The 23,389-nt window shown below is 41.7% G+C and overlaps 1 long non-coding RNA gene across 1 annotated transcript; it reads right to left on the reverse strand.

The window, feature by feature from the left end:
• Window positions 1-3,049: 3,049 nt before the first annotated feature.
• On the reverse strand, window positions 3,050-19,822 carry LOC132836588 (uncharacterized). Its single transcript, XR_009647380.1, has 3 exons — window positions 19,720-19,822; window positions 3,793-3,864; window positions 3,050-3,120 (listed from the first exon to the last, which is right to left on the reverse strand). It is a non-coding gene; the product is annotated as an uncharacterized LOC132836588 (long non-coding RNA).
• Between the last annotated feature and the right edge of the window lie 3,567 nt (window positions 19,823-23,389).

Here is a 23,389-nt window from a genome sequence, read left to right on the forward strand (position 1 = left end):
CTCACTTTGTGTCTCCACATATTTGGATATATGACTTCCTATGCCACTATTCAAGTCATTAATGGATAATGTGAGTAATTGATGCCCTATCACAGATCCTCGTGGGACACCATTGGTCACATCCTGCCAATTTGAGAACTTACCCATTATCCCTACTTTCTGTCACCTGCCACTCAACCAATTTCCTAATCATGTCAGTAATTTGCTGTCAATCCTGTGGGCTTCTCCCTCAGTTAACAGTCTCGATCATATGCTTCTGGAGGTTCATATAAACAATATCCATAGACATTCTCCTGTCTACAATCTTAAGTCACCTCCTCAAAACATTTGCTGCAGCAGTTCAAGAAGGCAGCTCACCATCACCTTCTCATGGGCAATAAGAGATTGTTCAATAAATGCTGGCTGAGCCAGTGATGCCTTCATCTCATAAGTGAACTTTTCAAAAGTCCCTTCCTAAGCTAACTTACTAATTTCAGCTTTTAAAAATTTCTCTATTCCTTTTCTTTCAGTTCCTTTTGAAAGTGTCAAAGCTATTTGTCTCAAAAATTCTTGTTGTACTGCATTTTATGTTCTTTACATACATCCCTTTTTTTCTGGTTTTGTTATTATGTATCTTGTACTTAGGGGTTCTAGTTTGGGATTCCCTCAGCAGTGGAAATGTTTCACATCTAACCTACCCATCCCTTTAAAATCTCTTAAGTCTTTCCAAAGAAGAAAGTATGATTAGTCTTCCCCAAAGCTGTAATCTCATTTCTGCTACCTCCTTGTAGATCTGCTACCTCTGACTCTAAACTAGAAAACCTAAACTCTTCCCCCAAAAGGCTGTGGAGACTGGGTCAATTTAAATTTTCAAGAATGAGTTTGAGAGGTGTTAAGTTAAAAATCAAGGCTTATTTAATGGAGTTGTGGTAAAGATTAGCTATGGTCTAAATGAAATATGAAAGAACAATCTCCAGCATGGTTCTGAATAATATCTGCATGTTATTGATTGTTATTTATCAGTGACGAAGCACAGCCAGGAAAAGCACAGCCAGTCAGGCAGCATCCAGAGAACAGGGGAGTCGACATTTCGGGCATGAGGCCTCCATCAGGAATGAGGCTTGTGGACCCAGGGGGCTGAGAGATAAATGGGAGGGGGTGGAGCTGGGAGGAAGGTAGATTTCACTAGTTTCCCCACTTCCCCTCCCCATACTTTATCCTAGTCCTAACCTTCCAACTCAGCACTGCCTACTTGAATGGTCCTACCTGTCCATCTTCCTTCCCACTGATCTGTTCCACCCTCCTCTCTGACCTATCACTTTCACCCCTACCTTCATCTACCTATCACATTCCCAGCTACTTTTCTCCCAGCCCCATCGCCTTCCCATTTATTTCTCAGCCCTCTTGGCCCACAAACCTTATTCTTGATGAAGGGCTTATGCCCAAAATGTCCACTCTCCTGCTCCTCGGATGCTACCTGATCAGATGTGCTTTTCCAGCACCACACTCTTTGACTCTGATCTCCAGCATCTGCAGTTCTCACTTTCTCCATTGTTATTTATCAACCTAGGTTATCCTCATACGTATCTTTAATAACTCTCAACCTCCGTTTTCAGTCCTGGTTGATCTCCCTGCCCTCCATAAGTAAATCTTGCTTACTTATACAAATTTAGTTTACCCATCTGTTGCTCTACCTCTCTTTCCTTCTTTAAAACTCTTTACTAATTACTCTTCTGACCAAGCTTTTCATCATCTGACCTCATATCAGCTTACATTGCTCAGGTCCACCTTTGCTTTACAGTGCTCCTATGAAGTGCCTTAGGAAATTTTATTGTGTTACGTTGGATAATGCCAAGCTTGGTTTTCAAGAGCCTGTAGGATTTGTTTTATGACTTCCCCTTTCCTTGGATTATTTTTTAATCTGTGAAGCAGGATGAGACATGTGTGTGTATCTTCTTCCAAAGTGTACTCAGTGAGAGCTCTGTGATCAGCCTGAAGAAAGAAGACAGTTCACTGAAGTCCTAGCATCCAGACTTACAAGGATCCAATTATTGTTTAAAGGCAGGTGGAGTGATGCAAAGCGCACAGACAGCAAGAGAGTTTAGATTATCCATGAACTCTGGACAAACTGACAAAGACTGTCGAATCTTCAAAATAAGTAAAACTGCCACTTGGATTCACTATCAATCTGCAGATTAGTGAACAATCAGTTCAAACTGATCTTGGGGTCGGTAAATCACTGCAAAAGCAGATTGGCATATTTGAAATTTGGAAAGAGTAAAGAAAAGAATTGGATTATACTCCTGATAATTATTTCACTGTGTAACAAGGATTTGTTTGAGTATGTGATTCATCTCTGGCAGTGCAATATCATGGTTTGCAAAGTCATTGAAAACGTTATGCCTCATGCTGGAATACTGTCATTGGGGGAAATAAATTGACTGTTATTTCAGGAATTTAGTGCTGTCCTCCCCCTTAGCTGTCGTCTTTTTGCTGTCTCTTTTGTACTGAGGTTTCTGAATAGCTCATTACAGACTGAGTTGTCTGGACAATACCCAAATGCATGGCAGACTCAACCCAAGGAATATACAAAATAAAAAGCCACCAAGACAGATGCACATTCTTTTTATGTAAAATGAAATAGTTATACATTTGTAATAATGACCTGCTTATAATATCTGAGTCTACATAAACATCCCACTATTGTGACTGTCTGTTATAATATTCATTAGCAGAAATCTTGGCAGGATCATCTTGTTGCTGTCAGGTTTATTATTAAATTTACCATCAGGTTATGATTAAAGGTTCGGATTATAAACAGTCAAGCTCCAATGTTTAGAATCATCCAGTTTCTTTTGCAGCCCATTCTGCTTTTCTCATATGACAGTTACAAGTTTAAAAGGACCTTTTATACACGTGGTCATGCATAGATTTCCAACTTTGTTGAGGTATTTCAGGTGGCTGGATCACAGGTCACCTGATCATGTGACAGCTGGTCAGATGATATGCAATCACAACACCCACAAATATTAATGTGCTTACCTTATAAAATTCATGTCTACTGCAATTGATTATCTTTGTAAGTTCTTGACAATAACTAGAAGTTCTGAGAACCAGGAGGAGATATGTCAGTTGACGAAGCTAAAAAAAAACAAAAAATTGAATCAAAGGGGAATGGATTCATAGGGAGAAAACCAGCAATATAGAGGTACTTTGATTCATATTAATAATGTTAACAGTCAGGTTCCTTTAGTAACTAACACTAATACAATTGGTAGTCTGTAGTAACATAGCTGATAGTGATAGATGCAAGGCTCAAATACCCTACCTAAAAATTAGTAGTAATCTTCAATTCACTGTTCAATAGCAAATCCTTCCCATAGCATTGATCTCCTGCATAGGTAGGGCAAGGAGACATATCCCATATTGGCATTTTTTTGGAAGGATTACAAGTTGATCTCAACGTATTTGGCCACGTCATGAATGCCCCTTTTGTGGTTGGCATGTCTTGGAGTGGGACTTGACGACAGCTTCAGGCTCAGAGGTAGAAACGGTACTTGCTGTATTGTCATTAATGTTAAAAAACAAACTCACTGACAACTATCCTGTAACCTGAGCTAGATTTAGTTGACACAACACTAGGTATGGTCAGAGTTCCTAGCCAAGCCACTGTTAAAAGGGTCCCATCTCTCAGCCTCTCTGTTAAATGGGAGAAACTGTCAAGAAAAAAAAGGAATAAAAAGAGAATTCTAGAGATAATCAGCAGATGAAGAAATCATATTAAACATTAAACATGAATTTTGTTTCTCTCACCACATTTGCTGCAGGACCCACTGTTGTTCTCCAGCAGTTTGTTTCCATCTCAGATTTCCAGCCATCATATAACTTCGTTTTTAGTCAAGATAATAAGAGACATAGTTAAAACATGACATTTCATACCTTTGCTGTGACTGTTTGTCGAAACAGCACTTATTATGTTGCACACTGAGTTCTCTTTGCTTTCTACTCCCATCATCATTGTCTCATACTGCCTACCTGTTCCTCAACATACAATATTAAATTTGAGCTACTTATCATCATCTTCAAATCCCTCTATAACTTGTATTTTAGATCAAATATTAAATCAGGCCTAATATGCCTGTTTCATTTAAAGCAAAATAAAATTAATTTGCATCTTCATTGAAGAAGAACAAAGAAATCTGGGGACGTGGCTAATTTTCATCCTCATCTACATGTTAGTTGCTGATGAAGGGCTTTTGCCTGAACGTTGATTTTCCTGCTTCTCTGATGCTGCCTGATCTGCTGTGCTTTTCCGGCACTACTCTAATCTTGACTCTAATCTCCAGCATCTGCTGTCCCATTTCTGCCTACATGTTAGTTGTATCAATTGAAGTTAAGCACATATAGGTGGGAGCTTTGAGCACATATATACATTCACTTACAGAGAGCTCAGTGATAGTGTCCCTACCTGTGAGCCATGTCATCTAGGTTCAAGCCCTATCATTTCCAGAGGTGTGTAATAACATCACTGAATAGGTTGATCAAAAAATAGTTCTACTTTTACTGATACAAGAGTAGAGTTAGGAGATGTATATTTGTAATGTTTCATTCTGTGAATAAATATATTCCAAGACTGGTTCAGGTTTCATCATTCACCATTTAGTTTCTGGACCACAACAACAGATAATGAACTAGATATCAAGCCCTGCTATTCCCAGCATCCTCATCACAAAAGTTAAAGATTTTTTTACAACTGTGCAGAAGTTGCCAGACTCAGGGTGACAGAAAACATGGACAAGGTTTCTGTACTTAACAAGAATGACTATTTATTACAAATAAGCAGACTCTAGGTACAGTTACACAGTCAATGTATAAGTCTACTAGTTAAAACTCTAATCCCCTTATAAACTCTCCTGACACACATTTGCACACGGACAGGAAGAAAAAAGCATGGATGTTATAGACACAAGGAAAACTGGAAAAGCTCTGTAGTTTCTGTTCACAGGATTGGAGTTTACAATGAGTGTTAAGATTACTTGCTTTCACAACACGCAGTAATCCTTCAACAGTCCTTAGCTTTAAAATAATTGTTTTTCCATTGCAGTCCACACAATTAAAAATACAGAAAAAACAACACTCCATCTTTACACTATTAGAAATAAAATAACTCTTCATTCATCTCATTGCTCTTGGTATGACTTTGCTGGGCACAGATTGTTGCAAAACAATTTTCACCACCTTCAGGTATTATTCCTAAGATGGTGTTAGTGATTACCGACTTTCATTGGATTTACATTGGTCCATGATTATGCTTGATAAGATACTACAATGATGGTTATTGCTTCCTGCAGAATAGCTGACCAAGTAACTCCTCCTTTTACCCCTGTCACTTGATATATTGGAAGGATATACAGGCTGATAGTCAACTGTTTGGTTATCAACACACACACACACCATGGCCATTACTTCATTGAGCTTCTGGCCTAAAGTAAGAGACAATACCTCTGTGCCCAAGATGTCACAAAACAATTAGTACACTCAAAATTAATCGATTGTTTGCAAAGCAATTTGTGACATGCAGAAGACATGAAATGTTGTTCAAATGTAATTATTTAGTGAGCAGGGTGAGTGAAGGCTGATAGTAATGTTGGCTCATTGAGTTTTTACATCAAATTGTGCACTGTGCGGAGTAGAAAAGTCTGAGCTGGAGATTGAAGTATAGTAAAGCAATTTGAGATGAGCACCAAAGCAACCGTAATAATAGATCAGTTGGCACTGGTACCACAGCTGATCATTGTTTCATGTTAGAGTGTAACAACTTAAGTATGTAGTGTAACAATTTAAGTATGTAGAGTAGCAGAGGGTTCTGCTTTTAATCACAGTGTAATCAACACATCTTCATTTCACAGACTTTGAGAAGCATTTCTGATGCAGTGATAGCCCACGGCGATTTAAAGTTAACTGCAGCTGCTTCTGCCTTGTGTTTTATGGTGTGCTAATACCTTCAGCTCTCAATGCATGAGTCTCTTAGATTGGCAGCAATTCAAATAAAGTTTGCTGGATTTGTCAAATTTATTGATTAGTGGGATCCAATAACAACCATATCTTGCCTGCTGGTGATCTTAGTGAATTCATCAAATGGACTTGGGAATTGCAGGTTGGTAGTTTATGCAAATTAACTGCTTAAATTTCTTATCTAATTCACTGTATTTGTATTTCACAAATTCTCCACTCCTGTCTTTTCTCTCTTTTTTACATTGTTTACAAAACGTTTTTTTCCCATCACCAAATCACTCGTGATATTATATTAAACAATTAAGCACCACCAATAAATCACCCATTTTCCATTCTTGCTCTTAAGATATCAACTCAATAATCTAATGTCCAGTAGTTCTAACTGCCTCAACTAAAGCATCAATTTACAGCAAATTCTATCCCACTTTATCCAATATCTGCAAGACTGCATATTCATTGGGTTATAATCTGGATTGGAATTTGACTGAAAACTTAATTCTACCTTGAGCATTCTCACACTTGTTGGTGCATGTCACTGTCAGTACAGTAATCTACATTCATTGCCTGTGGTAGTGTGATGGCTGGAGCTGCCAAAGTAGAGATGTTGTTCTTCAGAAGAAGAATTATAGCAAACTCAAAATGTTAATTCTGTTTCTCTCTCTACTGTCAGATTTCCTCCAGTACTTTCTGTGCTTGTTTCAGATTTCCAGTATCTGCAGTATTTTACTTTTATTAGAGGTGTGATGATCCTGACTGCCTCTTTAAAACAAATGCTCACATATTGCTTATTGATATTTTCCTAACCAATCTATTCAGAGATGTTATTACATACCTCTGGAGCAAGTGAGACTTGAACCTGGGTGCTTGGCTCTCAAGTAGTAGCACCTCTACTGCACACAAGGGTTTCTTTGGTAAGTGGTACCAAAAGACACAAACTGAGACTTGCTAGAGGTTAATTATTGAAAACAGATGCTTAATTGCAAGGTCAGAGTAAACAAACAGGAAATGATTAATTTTAACTGTCTGAATGCCTTTCATACTTTGAAATGGCGTAACAGAAATATGTGCTCTGAACACCAGATTTGGGAGTATAAATAGCTTCACAATTGCAGTAATGCAGTGAATGATTACAGTTTTACTGCATGCACTGTGTTTCCATATTTAGCATTTGTAAAACATTAGTGTAGTTTTGCTTCCTTTCTACCACAATTTATTTAAGTCAACATTTCAAATGCAAAGCAATAAAATTAACTAACATAATATAAAATGTATGATTTTCACACAGAGATCTTTTTGGTATGAAGGCCAGTAATAGTCCTAGTGTGAGGAACTGTTTCATATGTTCATGGTAGCAATTCTTGGGAGTTTGAGCTGTCTCCTATAACTATGAATTTGTTCTCTATTTGTTAGCCAACATTTACTTGGCTCATTGTCCAACTCCATAGAATTTTTCTCTGCATTAGTCTCTTCCTTTCAACTTCAAAGGTCGCATTCACATGATCATTAGTTCTTCCTGTAGTTGAAGTGTCTTTTATGCCTGCAGGTGTTTCTTTGGTAGCAGAACATTCTTGCCTGCAGTTTAACTGTGTCAATGCCTAACACATCTGCAGACTAGAAAAATCCCAGTATCAATTACTGTTCAATTGATCTTAGGTAGGGCAACAGAAAAGTGCTACATTTGGCCCTAGGTCAGAGAATAGAATACATGCTCCTGATAGCTATTCAGTGGCCCCTGCTAGGAATGCAAGTGTGAACATTGGAATTGAATAGGGAATTGACTGAGCAGTGTTGAGAAGTAGTTAAATTACTACTTAGCACTTCCTGCCATTGTTGACACTGAAATAATGGCTTTTTGTTTTGATTTACAACTGTTAATGGGTGAATGATGGTGATGTCGTTGATTGAACAGCTTGAGAGGTTGGATGAGTGTAAGTAAAAGATGTTCTTTGAAGATACTATCATTGATCTTGACCACCCACGTATGACCTAGGAGCCACTAGTGTCACTAGTGTCAGGTATTTAGGAACAGTCAGTCGAATCTCAGACAGTGACGAACAGACTACAGACAGGAGGTGGAAGACCTGGAAAAATGGTGCACTGAGGTCAACCTAACTCTCAATGACCGCAAAACCAAGGAACTCATTATTGACTTTCATCGGGATGTTACTCATGCCCCCCTACACATTAACAGCACAGAGGTGGAACGAGTGGAGAGTGTCAAGCTCCTGGGAGTGGTCATCTACAACAAGCTTTCTTGGACTCTTCATGTGGATGCACTGGTTATAAAGGCCCAACAATGTCTCCTCTTCCTCAGGCAGCTGAGGAAATTTGGCATGACGGTAAATACCCTTACCAACTTGCATAGGTGTGCCAACAAGAGCATTTTGTCTGGATGTATCACTACCTGGTATACCATTCAAGTTCGGAGACGGTTACAGAGATGGAGAATTCGGCCTGGACAATCACAAAGGCCAAACTCCCATCTACAGAATCCATCTACCAGGTCTGCTGTCAAGGAAAGGCGACCAGCATTCTCAAAGATCCATCCCACCCTGGCAATGTTTTTCTACAACCTTTACCATTGGGGAGAAGGTACAGAAACCTGAACACATCCATCAACCAGTTTTGAAATAGTTTCTACCCTACTGTTAGAATACTGAATGGACTCACAAACTCTTAACTTTCGCCTGTACCTGTGTTTTCGTTTTTGCTGCTGTTCACCTATTATTTACTTATCTGTGCTACTTAATACTGTGATCTCCCTGTATTGCTCACAAGACAAAGCCTTTCACTGTGCCTCGGTACATGTGATAATAAACTTATTTCAATTCAATAGATCTATTAATCGTCCCTGGCCATCTGCTCCCATCCCTTCATCTGCTGTGAGGTTAGTGCCTCCCACAGAAGCATCACCTCTCTCTCCTATCAAGCTGCATCTGTGAGCCTAAGAGTCCTTGCCTCTTTGCTGGTGCTCCATTGTGCAGATCCTATGTGTAGCCAGTGTCAGTACAGTCAACTTTTCAATGAGTGCTGCTCCCCGCGATGGATGGCCTTTAAGAGGAGTAGGGTGGCAGCATCATTTCGTTATCAGTGCATGCTGCTTGGTCCCCTGATCAATGCCAGCAGTCAATAGCATGGAACCTATTCAAAGATGGGAGTTCAGCGACCACTGAACCCAAGAATAAGTGTATGCTCATTTTTAACCCTCAGTCTATGGTTTGTGCTTCCTGAAGATACAAGTTCTGCATTTATATTTCTCAAAGGAACTCTTGTGAGGCAAAAGTGACTGCAGATGCTGGAGATTAGAGTCAAAAGTGTGGTGCTGGAAAATCACACGGATCAGGCAGCATTTGAGGAGCAGAATTGACATTTCAGACCAAAGCCCTTCATCAGGAATGGTATCTCTTATATCTCTTATGAGCCCATTTTATAGTTTTCTACTTGCTTTCAAGTGCTCGTAAAAACCGAACACTTTTGACTGTGTCTTTAATCTTCTTCCTCTTCTCCAATTTCCTCACTTCCCATTAAATGTTCATCTTGCAAAATACTTTGAGCTTATTATCTAGCTGATTAATGCTACATAAGAAGGTACACTTGTATCACTCTGTGAATCGACGTTTCAGGCATGAGCCCTTCTTCAGGAATGAGGAGGATGTGCCAAGCAGGCTAAGATAAAAGGTAGGGAAGAGGGACTTGGGGGAGGGGTGTTGGAAATGCGATAGGTGGAAGGAGGTTAAGGTGAGGGTGATAGGCCAGAGTGGGGATGGTGTCGGAGAGGTCAGGAAGAACATTGCAGGCTAGGAAGGTGGTGCTGAGTTCGAGGGTTGGGACTGAGACAAGGTGGAGGGAGGGGAAATGAGGAAACTGGAGAATTCTGAGTTCATCCCTAGGAGGGTTCCTAGGCAGAAGATGAGGCGCTCTTCCTCCAGCCGTCATGTTGCTATGGTCTGGTGATGGAGGAGTCCAAGGACCTGCATGTCCTTGGTGGAGTGGGAGGGAGAGTTGAAGTGTTGAACCACGGGGTGGTTGGGTTGGTTGGTCTGGGTGTCCCAGAGGTGTTCCCTGAAACATTCTGCAAGTAGGCGGCCCGTCTCCCCAATATAGAGGAGGCCACATCGGGTGCAGCGGATGCAGTAAATGATGTGTGCGGAGGTGCAGGTGAATTTGTGGCAGATATGGAAGGATCCCTTGGGGCCTTGGAGGAAGTAAGGGGGGAGGTGTGGGCGCAGGTTTTGCATTTCTTGCGGTTGCAGTGGAAGGTGCCGGGAATGGAGGTTGGGTTGGTGGGGGGTGTGGACCTGACAAAGGAATTAGGGAGGGAGTGGTCTTTTCGGAATGCTGATAGGGAAGGGGAGGGAAATATATCCCTGGTGGTGGGGTCCGTTTGGTGGTGGCGGAAATGACGACGGATGATATGATGTATATGGAGGTTGGTGGGGTGGTAGGTGAGGACCAGTGGGGTTCTGTCCTGGTGGCGATTGGAGGGGCGGGGCTCAAGGGCGGAAGAGCGGGAAGTGGAGGAGATGTGGTGGACAGCATCGTCGATCACATCTGGGGGGGAAATTGCAGTCTTTGAAGAAGGAGGCCATCAGGGTTGTTCGGTTTTGGAACTGGTCCTCCTGGGAGCAGATGCGGCAAAGACGAAGGAATTGGGAATACGGGATGGCGTTTTATAGCGGGCAGGGTGGGGGGAGGTGTAGTCTAGTTAGCTGTGGGAGTCGGTCGGTGAAATGGAGAGGTCTAGGAAGGGGAGGGAGGAGTCTGAGACGGTCCAGGTAAATTTGAGGTCGGGGTGGAAGGTGTTGGTAAAGTGGATGAACTGTTCAACCTCGAGGCAGCGCTGATACAGTCATCGATGTAGCGAAGGAAAAGGTGGGGAGTGGAGCCAGTGTAGCTGTGGAAGATAGACCGTTCCACATATCGTACGAAGAGGCAGGCAAAGCTGGGGCCCATGCGGGTGCCCATGGCTACTCCTTTGGTTTGGAGGAAGTGGGAGGATTGGAAAAAAACGTTGTTCAGAGTGAGGACCAGTTCAGTCAGTCGAAGGAGGGTGTCAGTGGAAGTCAGTATTGGAACTGGTCCTCTTGGGAGCAGATGCGGCAGAGATGAAGGAATTGGGATTCACGATTGGAACTAGTCTTCCAGTCTCAGTCCCAACCCTCGAACTCAGCACCACCTTCCTAACTTGCAATCTTCTTCTTGACCTGTCCGCCCCCACCCCCACTCCAGCCTATCACCCTCACCTTAACCTCCTTCCACCTATCGCATTTCCAACGCCCCTCCCCCAAGTCCCTCCTCCCTGCCTTTTATCTTAGCCTGCTTGGCACACTTTTCTCACTCCTGAAGAAGGGCTCATGCCCGAAACATCGATTCTCCTGCTCCTTGGATGCTACTTGACCTGCTGCGCTTTTCCAGCATCACATTTTCAGCTCTGATCTCCAGCATCTGCAGTCCTCACTTTGCTTTTCCAGTGCCACACTTTTTGACTCTGTCCTCGGGCATCTGAAGTTTTCACTTTCTCCTCATCAACATCCTGTACAACATCAACATGACAACTTATATTTAATGGTCTGAGCAATGAAGGCAAGCATCGAAACATCTTCCTTACCAGCCATTCTACCTATGGTGCAATTTTCAAAGAACTACACACATGAAGCCCTACATCTCTCTGTTTGACAACACTACCCAGGCCCTACCATTAACAGCATAAATCCTACCCTTGTTTTACCAAGATGCAATGCCTCACATTTAAACTCCATCTGCCACTTCTCAGCCCATTGTCAAATTGATCAAGATCTCTTTGTAATCTTAAATCATCTTCTTCACTGTCGACTATACTACCAATTTTGGTGTCATCAGCAAGCTTATTAACCATGTCTATATTCTCATCCAATTCATTTATATAATGACAAACAACAGTGGATCTAGATAACCTTGTCCATGATATTTTGTACCATTTGAAAGCAACCTCTATGTTTAAGTAGCCTTGTAGGGAATATGAATTCGAACTCTCTCACTATTTTCATTAGTTTTGTTCAATTCCATGCTGCCTGTTTGACCCTACCTGAGGGAACACAGCATAAACTTGCTATATTTGCTAACGCTGAGAACCAGATAAAAAGAAAACAAGGTTTCCAGTCCCTGTCCTTAGCAAATTAGTTATACAGTAGCCCCTCGACATACGAACGACCCCGTTCATGAACAAATCGGTTTATGAACAGAATTGTACGTAAAGTTTTGCTTCAACGTACGTACGAAATTCAAGGTACGAACGAAGGTACGAACACAAAAAGCCTGTGGTTTCATTGTAATTGTTCTGCTTTGCTACGCGCACTTTGAATATCCGAACAATGGGAAAATTGATTCAGTTCACGAACTTTTCAATTCGCGAACCGGGTCCTGGTACAGATTAAGTTCGTAAGTCGAGGCGCTACTGTATTTAATTTGGTTTTGCTTTGGGTTAATATGTGTAATATGTGGCAGCAGCGTATACCATCTAGAAGATGCACTGCAACAACTCAATGTTGACAGCACTTTCCAAACCCACAACCTCCACTACCTAGAAGAACAAATGCAGCAGATTAATGGGAACATGCTCTCCTTAAAAGGGCAAAAAAGCTGGATAAAAGGCAGCACACCATCTGTCCTGAGTCTTTCTGCCCTATTGAGTTGTTTTCCTTATGGTATGGGAGAGAAACAGGTATTACAGGAGATGAAAGTGGGTGGACATTGTGCAGGAGGGTAGGTATCCTGAATGAGTGAGTAGGCAGAGAATGTATGCTATTAGTGTATTGAAGGGTTGGATGGCTGAGGGTGAGTAGAGAAGATGTTGTGAGCAGTGGTAAGAATGGTAGAGCATGTGCTCTGGTATGAGTTGGTTACAGAGCAGAAATACAGTGAGTGTGAAGTATTAAAGAGAAGACGTTGGAACTTATTCTGGCAGAGTGGAGAAGGTCATTGACTTTCTTCCTACAATATTTGGCATTTCTCCAGATGACTGAGACTGCTTTAACCTGGGACAAGGCTAGCATGGTCTGGCACCTTGGCTTCCACTGCTAGTCCTGGGACAGAGTCCTGTGTTGGCATCACCCTGTCCTGCAAGACCTCTAAGACTTTGCCTGCAAAACAGGGCACGAACTTACCCCTATCTGGCACATCCAGGGCAAATTTCAGAAATCATTTAGGCAGCTCTGGACTGAAGGTGTTTGCCTGCATGCACAACAGACTTTTAAAGATGGTGCCAGTGCATGGAATGCTGGTGAGTTTTGAGATATCTGTTGTGTGAAGAGTTGTTCTGGGAACAGCATATGGTAAAAAGTTGCAGAATTTAGATGTGAGATACACCATTGGAGCAAGGCAGCTGATTAACAATGTAAGTTTGGCAAGATATGATAACACTCATGAGGCAAGTAAAAATCCTCCAGAAAACAAAAGCAACTTGGACTTAGACAAAATTACATAAGATTCAGTCCCAGATTTTCTTTGTAGTTCCTTTCCTGAGGGAAAATGGAGTAAAAGCAATATTCTAGCCCTTCCCTGTGATCTTTGAGTCACCACGTGAACAGATCACTGAAAGGTCAAACCAACTCCAGCTTTTAACCAACAGCCAGTTTCATGAAGGTAAATCTTTCCATGTGTCTTTCTCCAACCTCCCAAACAGCTCAGCTGGACCTGTGAATTGCCACAAGTTTCATGAGTTTTTCTAAACCCTGACTGCAGCACCTAACAGCCAAATAACTCATTATAACTTGTCCTGAGTTCTAATAGCACACAGATATCCAATTGCTGTTGGCTTCTTCTACTGAGACTTCTACTCAGAATCCATGTTGTTCAATTGACTTTCCTGGGATGCAGCTAAATAAATCAGCACTTCTAACATGGAGACTGTGTGTCTCACAATTCTCTGACTTTCAGTCCCTGTCTGTAATTTCTGAACTCTCTAATGAGAGGATTCAGGGTAATCCAAGATGGAGGACAGGAAAAATTTCTGGCTGTAACAGACTGCTCCTTTTTTGCGGTATTTTAGGTGTTGGAGGTGATTGCCTCAAATTTCAGGAACAGCAATTACTGTTTTATATGCTGTTGCATTGTTTTGGAACTTTGGAGAAAAAGAAGTCAAAACAATAGCACTTTTAAAAGACAGAGGGACAGACAATAGGCAGCATGTGGTCAGGCCAGTGTAGGGGGGAGAGAGAGGAAGAGAGAGAGAGAGGGAAAGAAAGGAACCCTCACTGCTAACTGACACTACAGTGAATCTGCACAGTTACTGCCTTTGCTGTTGAATTAATGTATTGCTGGACATCAGAGTACATTGAGGAAAACTTAACAAACAGTGAAATTCACAACTGATCCTGGAGAAACCTTTTTGGGAGAGGTCACAGCACAGACACAGATAAGTGAATAGTTTTAAGTGTAGCCATGCTGTAAATCTACAATAGTGAGTAGAGTGGTTTCTTTCTTGATTATATGTTTTATTCAGAAATGTCTCTTGATTAAACTTTAAAATGTAAGCCATAAATATTAAGTTAGCTGGGAGCAGTATTTGGAGAGGAATAGGACAGTGCTATTTTCTGGGTCTGTCGATTGGAAGAAGTAAAAATAGCCCTTATAGAGTCATAGAGAAGTACAGCACAGAAAAAGACCCTTCAGTGCAACTCGTCCACACTGACCAGATATCCCAACCCAATCTAGTCCCACTTGCCAGCACCCAGCTCATACCTCTCCAATCCCTTCCTATTCATATACCCACCTAGGTGCCTTTTAAATGCTACAATTTTACTAGCCTCCACCAATTCCTCTGTCAGTCCATTACACATACACACCACCCTCTGAATGAAAACGTTGCCCCTTAGATCTCTTTTATATTTTTCCCCTCTCACCCTAAACCAATGCCCTGTAGTTCTGGACTCCCCCCACCTCAGGAAAAAGACCTTGTTTATTTATCCTATCAAGCCCCTCATGATTTTGTGAACCTCTCTAAGGTCAACCCTCAGCCTCCGACGCTCCAGGAAAAACAGCTCCAGTCCATTCAACCTCTCCCTGTAGCTCAAATCCTCCAACCCTGGCAACATCCTTGTCAATCTTTTCTGAACCCTTTCAAGTTTCACAACTTCCTTCTGATAGGAAGGAGACCAGAATTGCACGCAATATTTCAAAAGTAGCCTAACCAATCTATATATTATATATATATTTTGTTTTCACTCATTCACTCTCTTCACATAGATTCATAGACATGTACAGCATGGAAACAGACTCCTCAGTCCAACTCGTCCATGCCGACCAGGTATCCTACCTAATCTAGTCCCACTGCCAGCATCTGGCCCATATCCCTCCAAACCCTTCCTATTCATATACCCATCCAGATGCCTTTTAAATGTTGCAATCGTACTAACCTCCACCGCTTCCTCTGGCAGCTCATTCCATGCATGTACCACCCTCTGCGTGAAAAGTTTGCCCCTTACGTCTCTTTTATATCTTTCCACTCTGACCCTAAACCTATACACTCTAGTTCTGGACTCCCCCACCCAGGGAAGAGACCTTGCCTATTCATCCTGTCCACACCCTTCATGGTTTTATAAGTCTCTATAAGATCACCCCTCAGCCTCCGATGCTCCAGGGAAAACAGCCCCAGCTTATTCAACGTCTCCCTATAACTCAAATCCTCCAATCCTGGCAATATCCTAGTAAATCTTTTCTGAACCCTTTCAAGTTTCACAACATCTTTCCAATAGGAAGGAGAGCAGAATTGCACGCAATATTCCAAATGTGGCCAAACTAGTGTCCTGTACAGCTGCAGCATGATCTCCCAACTCCTGTAGTCAATACTCTGACCAATAAAGGAAAACATACCAAATGCTGCCTTCACTATCCTATCTACCAGTGACTCTAGTAAAAGGATATGCTCTTCCTGTCAGATGTGAGAGTTTAGGGAGAGTTTGTGTTACTGAGGATTATATCTGCAATAAATGCTGTTGGTTGTAAATTCTATTAGATGAAATGGATTGGTTGAAGTGACAGTTAGAGGCAATGAAGAATTTGCAAGAGCAAGGCTGTGATGGGTGGCAGTAATAAGAAGGGAGAAAAGTCACAGATACAGTCACAAAGATGGGTTAACTCCAGGAAAGGTAAGAGAGATAGGCAGTAGTCTCCTGTGGCTATCCCCATTTCAAACAAGTATGCTGTTTTGGAAAATGTAGGGGTGATGGATTCTCAAGGAAATGTAGTACAAATGGCCAAGTTTCTGGTATCAAGACTGGCTCTAATGCAATGATGGATATGTCGGGTTCCAAGAGATCGATTGTATTAGGTGACTCTCTAGTCTGAGGCACAGACAGACGTTTCTGTGACCAGCAGCAAAAAATCAGAATGGTGTGTTGCCTCCCTGGTGCCAGGATCAAGGATATCTCAAAGACAGTGCAGAATATTCTCAAAGGGGGGAAGGGACCAGCAGGAGGTCATTGTACACATTGGAACCAATGACATAGGAAGGGAATAGGATAAGATACTGAAGGGGGAATATAGAGAGTTAGGCTGGAATTTAAAACTGAGATCCTCGAGAGTAGTGATATATGGATTACTCCTGGTGCTATGACCTAGCGAGGGTAGAAATAGGAGGATAGAACAGATGAATGCATGGCTGAGGAGCTGGTTAATGGGAGAAGGATTCACATTTTTGGATCATTTGAATCTCTTCTGGGGTAGAAGTGACTTGTACAAGAAAGACTTATTGCACCTGAATTGGAAGGGGACTAATATACCAGCAGGGAGATTTGCTGGAGCTGCTCGAGAGGATCTAAACTAGTAAGGTGGGGAGGGAGGGTGGCTGGTGGGACCCAGGGAGATAATGAGGAAAGAGATAAATCTGAGACTGGTACAGTTGAGAAAAGAAGCGAGCCAAATAGTCAGGGTAGACAGGGACAAAGAGAGCAAGTAGGACTGATTAATTAAACTGCATTGATTTCAATGCAAGAGGCCTAACAGGGAAGGCAGATGAACTCAGGGCATGGCTAGGAACATGGGACTGGGATATCATAGAAATTACAAAACATGGCTCAGGGGTGGACAGGACTGGGAGCTTAATGTTTCAGGATACAATTGCTACAGGGAGGACAGAAAGAGATGCAAGAGGAAGGAGAATGGGGTTTTTGATAAGGGATAGCATTACAACTGTACAGAAGGAGAATATTTCCGGAACTACATCCCAGGAAGTTATTTGGGTAGAACTGAGAAATACGAAAGTGATGATCACCTTATTGGGATTGTATGATAGACCCCATAATAGTCAGCAAGAAATTGAGAAACAAATTTGTAAGGAGATTTCAGTTATCTGTATGAATAATAGGGTGGTTATGGTAGGAGATTTTAACTTCCCAAACATAGACAGAGACTGCCAATTTCTGATTCAGTATGTGGATTTACCTACTAGAGAAGGTGCAAAACTTGATCTACTCTTGGGAAATAAGGCAGGGCAGGTGACTGAGGAGTCAGTGGGAAGCAACCAGCAACCATAATTCTGTTAGTTTTAAAATAGTGATGGAAAAGGATAGACCAGATCTAAAAGTGAAGTTCTAAGTTGAAGGAAGGCTGATTTGATGGTATTAGGCAAGAACTTTAAAATTGGGGCAGATGTTCACAGATAAAGGGATGGTTGAGAAATGGAAAGTGTTCAGAACTGAGATAAAGAAATTCCAGAGACAGTATATTCCTGTTAGGGTGACAGGAAGGACTGGTAGGTATAGGGAATGCTGGATGACTAGACAAATTGAGATTTTGGTGAAGAAAAAGAAGGAAAAGAAGAAAGTATATGTCAGGTATAGACAGGAGAGTACGACTAAGTCCTTAGAAGAGTATAAAGGCAGTAGGAATATACTTAAGAAGGAAATCAGGAGGGCAAAAAGGGGACATGGTATAGCTTTGGCAAATAGGGTTAAGGAGAATCCAAAGGGTTTTTACAAATACATTAAGGACAAAAGGGTAACTTTTGGTTACGAGAGACAATAGGACCCCTCAAAGATCAGATCAGTAGCCTTTGTGTGAACCCCCAGGAGATGGGGGAGATACTATTTTGCATCAGTGTTTACTGTGGAGAAGGACATGGAAGATATAGACTGTAGGGAAATAGATGGTGGCATCTTGAAAAATGTCCATATGACAGAGAAGGAAGTGCTGGATATCTTGAAATGCATAAAGGTGGATAAATCCCTAGGACCTGATCAGGTGTACCCTAGAACGCTGTGGGAAGTTAGGGAAGTGATTTTTGGGCCTCTTGCTGAGATATTTGTATCATTGATAGTCACAGGTGAGGTGCCAGAAGACTGAAGGTTGGCTAACATGGTACTATTATTTAAGAAAGGTGGTAAGGACAAGCCAGGGAACTATAGACTGGTGAGCCTGACATCAGTGGTGGGCAAGTTGTTGGAGGGAATCTTGAGGGACAGGATGTACGTGTATTTGGAAAGGCAAGGACTGAATAGGATAGTCAACATTGCTTTGTGCTTGGGAAATCATGTCTCACAAACTTGATTGAGTTTTTAGGATAAATAGACAAAGTAGGGGTAGACAAGGATAGATGATGAGAGAATATTTTCCTTCCTGAGGAAATATAGAATACAGAGACATTGTTTCAAAATGACAGCTTTTCTACTTAACATGGAGATGTGGAGGAATTTCTTTTAAATTAGATTCCCTATAGCCCAACAAGTCCATCCAAAGAGAAACCCACCCAGACCCATTTCCCTCTGACTAAAGCACCTAATACCATGGCCAATTTAGAATGGCCAATTCACCTGACCTGCACATCTTTGGACTATGGGAGGAAACCAGAGCACCCGGAGGAAACCCACACAGACACGGGGAAAACGTGCAAACTCCACACAGAAAGTCACCCAAGGTTGGAATTGAACCTGGGTCCCTGGTACTGTGAGGTAGCAGTGCTAACCACTGAGCCACTCTACCGTCCTCTTCTTAGAGGGTCATTAATCTTTGGAATTCTCTACTTCAGAGAGCTGCTGGGACAGAGTAATTGAATATATTCAAGGTTGAACTTGTCAGGGACGCATCCACCCAATCCTTCAAGCACTACATGCCCTGTATGTAACGGAGTGTATCGATTATGGCTTGGACTTATCAGCCATCTCAAAAATCATTAAACTGGGCAGAAACAAACCATTCTTAATCTCAAGGTACTGCCTAAGAGGAGATTATCCATGATCTCATTGACTGTTGGGACAGGTGCAAAGGGACTGCTTCTAATTCTTTTGTCCTCTATTCAGTTTGGACACCAAACCTCAGGAACTGATCTTTTTGATGGTACCACATAGATTCAAGAGAAGGATGTCAAAAATGTTAAATTATGAGAACAAGCTTGATGAACTTGAATTGAGAAGGTTAATCAAGCTGTTTAAAATGATAAAAGGATAATATAGGGCAGATACAGGGAAACTATTACTTCACATTGGGGATCTAGAATACTGAGACAAACCTCACTAAAATGAGGATCCAGAAGTGAAGTCAGAGAGCACATTTTCACACAAAGGATAGTGATAATCTAAAACACTTTCTGAGCCAGAAGCTGCCAATATTATGTTTTCAAACAAATGGATTTTTGTAAGGTATGATACTTTTTAATCAAATGATATGAAGCAAGAGCTTGTGAACAGAGATGAGATATAATCTACCATGATCTAATTGAATGATGGAACAGACACAAAACACAGAATGTCTTACTCTTTTTTTCCACGCCTCTGTGATCCTTGAGCAGATATTATTTGATAGGATTACACTTTGTAATGATGATCCATCGAGTTTGATTGTCAAGGTCACACATGAAGGATAACCTCTCGGATGCGATACAAGAGAGTTGCTGGTGACAAAAAAACACTGTAGCCAAGATGGCATGACTGTCTTCAGCAGCAAAGATGTAGAAAAGGACAAAAATGTACAATAAAGATAGTTCTATACATTAGTTACTCACTTTTACTGTGAAAATGTTGGGTTTTGCAATATAAACTTAATTTAACTTTAAAGCTGCAATTACTGTATCACCTGAATATTTTGTCAAGTTGAGACATGAATGCCTTACTATAATACCCAAAGACACATAATGATATAATAATTATCTGAGTTGCTTGGATACCTGAATTTTGCTGGTTAACACCTGAAATACCACTTATATAATATCGACTACAGTTTGTTTTGTAACAGCTGCATTACCAATACAATAAATAAGTGGAAAGTGTTCCCATTAGCAGAAGGATTGATAATCAGAGGAAACAGGTTTAAAATAACTAGCAAAAGAATCAGAAGGGAAATGAGGAGACATGTTTGTACACATCAAGTTGTCATTAGTGGGAATTCACTACTTGAATGAGTGGCAAAAACAGATTCAACAGTACCTTTCAAATAAAAACAATATTTGCATTAAACAGAGCAAGCACAATGAGGTGAATGGCTGCCTCTTTTCAGTCTGAGGTTGGGGAGAAGGAACAATAGAAAAGTAATCTTTAAAACTTTGTGGAGGAGAGTTGCTTTTCAGACTGGAGGCCTGTGACCAGTGGTGTGCCACAAGGATTGGTGCCCAGTTCACTGCTTTTCCTTATTTATATATAGAGGAACCTCAATAATCTGAATATCAATTATCTGAGTATCAGATTATCCGAAGGAAATCTCGAGGTCCCGATAGAAACATTACATCAAAGACGTTTTTCCGATCGCATCTTGTTTACAGTGATTAAACAGGCACTGCCTCCAAATGACTGACCTCCCGCCCACTCTCTCTCTCTCTCTCTCTCTCTCTCTCCATTCTTTCCCTGGAGTTCTACAGAGCGATGTATCTAAACCCCCCTTCCCCAGATAATCTCTCCAACATTGTCCTGTACAGGGCAGAGGTGGAACCTGTCAAAAAGATGCAGTAAAAAGTTTTGTGTGTGTGTGCGCACGCTATTTGGAGACTTACAGCACAAAGGCGGCAGCAGCAGCAGTCTTATTGTTGGTGTCCAGTTCTTCTGCCCCAGAGAGGGGGTGGGATTAGAAAGGGGTGGGGGTGAGGGTGGGGGTTGGGGGGGAGGGGTGGTGTTGGACTGGGGGATCGTCTCCTGAATGGGGAACAGACTTAACAGAAAACTCCAAGCCCCAGAGGAAAGGCATGCAATCGACTAACCGAATGATCAATTATCCGAATAAAACAGTGCCCGCCCATTTCGTTCGGATAATCGAGGTTCTTCTGTAAATGATTTGGATGTGAACAAAGGAGGTATGGTAGTAAGTTTGCAGATGACACCAAAATTGGAGGTGTACTGGACGATGAAGAAGGTTATCTCAGAGTACAACAGGACTTTAATCAGGTGGGCCAATGGGCTGAAGTGTGGTAGATGGAGTTTGAATTAGATAAATGTGAGGTGCTGCATTTTGGAAAAGCAGATCAGGGCAGGATGTATACACCTAATAGTAAGGTCCTGGAGACTGTTGCTGAAAAAGGGACCTTGGAGTCCAGGTTCATAGTTCCTTGAAAGTGGAGTCCCATTTAGACAAGATAGTCAAGAAGGTGTTTGGTATGATTGCCTTTATTAGTCAGTGCATTGAATGTTGGAGTTGGGGAGGTCACGTTGCAGCTGTAGAGGACATTGGTTAGGCCACTTTTGCAATATTGCATGCAATTCTGGTCTCCCTGTTAAAGGAAGGATGTTGTGAAACTTGAAAGAGTTCAGAAAAGATTTACAAGGATGTTACAGGGTTGGATGGTCGAGTGAGAGGGAGAGGCTGATTAGGGTGGGGCTTTTTCACTGGAGTATTGGAGGCTGAGGGGTGACATTATAGAAGTTTATGAAATCATGTAGGGCATGGATGGAGAGACTGTCTTTTCTCTGGGGTGGGGGAGTCCAAAACTAGACGGCACAGGTCTAAGGTGATAGGGAAAAGATTTAAAGGGGCAACCTTTTCATGCAGAAGGTGTTGCATGTATGCAATGAGCTGCCCGAGGATGTGGTGAAGGCTGGTACAATTACAACATTAATAGGGCATCTGAATGGGTATATGAATAGGAAGGAGAGGGATATGTGTCAAATGCTGACAAATGAGACAAGATTAATTTAGGATATCTGGTCGACATGGACAAGTTGGACCAAAGGGTCTGTTTCCATGCTGTACAGCTCGATGACTCTACAGAATAAGAATGATCTCATTTTGACTGTTATGTCAGCTTGCTTCTTCCTGGAAAAATAGTGTGATTGCATGTCCTAAGCATGTTGCTGATTGTGACCATTTCACCTTCCTCTTTGGTGAGACTGGGCCTTTGAGAACATATGAAATAGGAGCTGAATTAGATGTTATGGCATCTCAAAACTGCTATGCCATTGAATAAGATCATGACCAATCTTCTATGTTATCTACACTTTTCCTCACTATTCTCACATACCTTGAGTTCTTTAGTACCTAGAACTTCATCGAACTCTGGTTGAACTATGGCTCGGCTCCCTGGGGACAGAAAATTCCAAAGGTTGGCAGTCTTTTGAATCAAGACATTTCTCCTAATCTCAGGCTGAATGGCTGAAGCCTTATTCTGAATCCATGACCCTGTGCAAGTGTGACTCCACACTCAGGGAAAACATCTGCCTTACCCTGTCCAACTCCTTTAAATTGTTCCAGTGACACCGCATCTGATCCTGCTAAACTCTACGAAGTATAGGTTTTGCCCACACAATCTTTAGTTCTTGGACAATCCATTCATTACAGAATCAATCTGATGAATTTCCTTGGTTTCTAAGGCACACGCATCCTTTCTTGGGTAAGGAGACCAAATTGTTTCATTTGTCTGACTCCAGGATTTGTCATTTTTCCATCCAATTTGAGGTTTAGAGTAACGCAGAGAAACCAAGCGCCAGTGCAACTTACGATTCAAATCTAGAAATTGTGTAAACAGGAGCCAGCCAGTCAGTTCCCAAAGTTACAGTCCTGGCTCGCGTGTCACATTACAGTGGGTAAAAGGAACTTGACCTTCAAAAACAAATTTTAAAAGGCATTTCCTGTTTTCAATATTCCTCTTTTTTGTTTTGAACTTCTGTAATTTCACGAGAAACTACCATTTCTATTCAGCATGTGAGGCACTATATTCACACATTCAACACTATTTCTTCACATCACTGCTCCTTGCTATTGCTTACAGAAGCCAAATTATTTGAGAAATGAAAAATATTTTGCTGAAGTTAGTGTTTATTTTCCTCTCTCCTGCATTGAATTTCCCATACTGTTTACTTAATGCTTGTGGTCTGTGGCACAAAGTTGCAGCACCAGACTGTAGGAGAGTAGGGTGGGGCCTTCCTTCACAAGGCACAGAAAGCAATGGGCAAATTCTTGTGTTGCTGAAGCAAGTTCCAACAGCCTCCTGTAAAAAGGCTGACAA

Source organism: Hemiscyllium ocellatum, chromosome 47 (genome assembly GCF_020745735.1).
Source record: "Hemiscyllium ocellatum isolate sHemOce1 chromosome 47, sHemOce1.pat.X.cur, whole genome shotgun sequence".
Lineage (NCBI taxonomy): Eukaryota > Metazoa > Chordata > Chondrichthyes > Orectolobiformes > Hemiscylliidae > Hemiscyllium > Hemiscyllium ocellatum.